We start from the raw sequence: 3,437 nt of genomic DNA, 5'->3' as shown, positions 1-3,437 counted from the left end.
ACCAATCAAATAAGCAGTGATGTTATTCTCGCCAAACAAACTATTGGTTTTTGGTTTAAGAGGCTTTCACGTTTCTCTCATGTATTTTTGAGACACAAACAAAACATCTAATTCACATCAATAGATGGTAGATGCAATTTGAATTTTCTAATCCTCCATCGAGGGTTGTTAAGCTGGGTGTAGACGCTAATATATGTTGAAAATAATAATTTGATCTTTAACTTGATGTATTCTATTATCAACAGAGATTAGGGATGCGTATAGAGGTGGAAAGAAAGTATGTGTGACTCTGCATTTATATCTTACAGTAGTACGTCTCTCATCTTCCTCGTCGCAACCTTCATCTATACCCTCCACAAATTCAACATCAAATCTTGCTTCATGTATCATTGTCATCCATATAATGTTATCATCCTACTGATTTCATGTTTAAGGCTAGATTTTGTGGAGAGACGATGGTGAAGAACCAGTCTCGGTTGAGAAACGCAAAAAAGGGTTAAATATATAATTTAACCCAAAAATCTTTGACCCAATTTTCAATTTTTAAACAATATAAGAGTTATATATAATATTAACCAGGTATAAGATCCATTTATTATATAAATTAAATAAATAAAAATTAAATATCAAAATGCAAAGATTAAGTATTTTTTAAAATTAAATTTTAAAATAAGAAAGGAAAAAAAAACGTATTTATTGCAATTTATGATCATATTTATTACATTTAATATTTTACTTATATATTATATTTGACAAAACTGCAAATTTGGTCCATGTGGTATTCAAAAAACTTTAGGTAGAGTCCAAAAAGTTTTCAACTAGCATGGAAGGTCTAAAATCAAGTTTTTTCTGAGTTTTTGGTCCAAAAAAACTTAAAAAGACGGTTATGCCTTTTTTATTTCTTTTTCCCTTTTTCTATAAGTATGCTATTTTGACTTTTAAATAAAAGAATTTTCCACCCCCACCCACCCCACCGTACTCTCTTTCTCTCTCTCTCTCTCTATCACCCATTTCTCTCTCTCTCTCTCTCTCTCTCTCTCTCTCTCTCTCTTTGACTCTTTCTCTCTCATCTGCTTGAGCTCCTCAATACTGGAGTATAATGAAGAATCCTCACAATACCCTTTTTCCTTATCATAATGACCACCAAATTCCTTGTAAGAATCACTCAGGTTGTTACGATGCTGATCATATACACCAACAGTACTACGATACTCATAATAGCTGCTCCCATCGGAATTAGAATTGCAACTAGCTTGATCACCTCCAAAGAAGACATGGGTAGAACTGTCTTTTACCTCCTACTGGTAAGTCTCCGTGGAAACCAAACCGAGAAATCCATGATCTTGTGATTGGAGAACTAGATGCTGACGATTAGCATCATTAATTCTAGGGCTAGATGGGATAGATAAGATTTGATCATGGTAGCTAGAAGTATTTGTATTGTACAAATATGATGGAGATGATGATATTGATGATGATAATGGAACATTAACATTGATGTTACTATTTTGAAAAATCGATTGTGATGGGTAGATGCAGTTTGTTGAAGAAGTGAAACATTGAAGATGTTGATGAGGTTTTCTAAGTTCGGGTAGGGTGATTAAGATGTTCATCATCTTCTTCTTCAGCTTTGTGTTCCAGTAGTTCTTGATAGCATTGTCCATTTTTACTGGTAACTGTGTTGCCATTAATGACCACCTGTACATTAAGTTATTCAAACTTCTAGATTTCTGCATACTTATTCACATCTGAGAGATCTTGAAAAAAATGTCCATTTTTGCGTGCTAAATACCATAAAATCGCCGTTAATACAGAATCTTGAAAGAGAAAGTGTACCTGCTACCAATGCTAACAAAGAGGACACATATAACTTTATCTTCATCATCAGAAAATTCGCCATGTTTAATGTTTGGTCTCAGATACTTCAACCATTGAAATGAGAGAGAAAGAGTAAAAGAGAGAGAAGGATAGAGAAGAGGAAGGGAGAGAGAGAGAGAGAGAGAGAGAGAGAGAGAGAGAGAGAACCGTGGGGTAGGGGTGGAAAAAAAATTCCAAGTCAAAATAGCATTAAAATACTTATAGAAAAAGGGAAAAAGAAATCAAAAGGGCATAACCGTCTTTTTAAGTTTTTTGGACCAAAAACCCAGAAAAACCTTGATTTTGGACTTTCCATGCAAGTTGAAAACTTTTTGGACCCTATCCAAAGTTTTTTGAATACCATAGGGACCAAATTTTCAGTTTTGTCATTATATTTATTATGTGGTTTTTTAATTTTAAAAATTAAAAAAACCTAGAAATTGACATATGGATACTATTAATTTCAAAAATACCACAAAATGACAAGTGTCAAAACTTATGAGAGATTGAGACGTGACAAAATAGATTTTCATTTATTAGAGTATATAAGCGTGAGACTTATGAACAATGTTTTTTGGATCCTACTTAACTTTGGAGTTGCTTACATACATCCCTCCACCAAGTTCTCCGCCAACATGTACTCTCAGATGCCTACCAATAAACCACCACCTCATTAAGCCAAGAACTACCTTTTTGTTCATCTAATACTCGAAACCCTGTATGCTACTTTTTGGCTCATCTACGTAACCCACATCCTTAGTGAATGGATGGTTCACTAGGTCATCACGACTTTGCATATCCCTTGCAACTCCATATACCACACCGGTTAACTCTGTTTCACAAACCTAGAATGCAATGAGGCAATGAGGTCGACGCCTACTACAATGACGATGATCGGTGGGAGGGAGTTATCATCAGTGTCCTCTCCAAGAATCGGTAGTTAGTTTTCTTTAGAGGATTCAAACCTATTTTTCCGCAAACCGTATGGAGAAAAAGCCCTAGTTGATATTCATTTTCTAAATCTACTAAGAAATACAAAATTACTAACCTCTTTTGTAGCTTGATATTCATTTTCTTGAATCCTTCTTGAACCTTCTTGATCCAACCATGTTGCTTGGATGAGAGGACCCAATGGAGAATCCATCTAATGTAATCACACCTAAGAATCCAAAGAGAGAACCAAAACAAAACTAGAAGAGGGACAAACTTCTACAAACCCTAGAAAGGCTTAAGAATTTCGTCCCGTAGAAAGGCAGGGAAGAAGTTGGCAAAATCTCAAGCCAATGTGCAAGGAGAAATGAAACCCTTAACACATTATTTATATCCTTAAAGCCTTTTCCAAGTTTCATCTCCCATCTCATATGTGATGGAGATTTTCAAATTCCCTTAATTCCTTAAGGGTTCTGGAATATTCTAATTATTCAGCATTTTAACTAACTAATATTCAACCCTTTGAATTAATTAATTCTCAAATAATTCCAAAATAGTTTCTAATTAATTTATTAAACCTAATAAATTAATCAACTAAATTTTTGCTTAATTCTATTTCTTTAATTTCTCATTTGTGTCATGAGAGCAAC

General features: G+C 34.0%; 1 pseudogene; it reads right to left on the bottom strand.

Moving 5' to 3' along the window:
- Nucleotides 1-929: 929 nt before the first annotated feature.
- On the bottom strand, nucleotides 930-3,001 carry LOC111897193 (transcription factor MYB74-like; annotated as a pseudogene).
- Nucleotides 3,002-3,437: the final 436 nt, after the last annotated feature.

The sequence above is a fragment of the Lactuca sativa genome, chromosome 5 (genome assembly GCF_002870075.4).
Source record: "Lactuca sativa cultivar Salinas chromosome 5, Lsat_Salinas_v11, whole genome shotgun sequence".
In the NCBI taxonomy this organism is placed as follows: Eukaryota; Viridiplantae; Streptophyta; class Magnoliopsida; order Asterales; family Asteraceae; genus Lactuca; species Lactuca sativa.
This window is presented reverse-complemented; position numbering and strand designations above follow the sequence as displayed.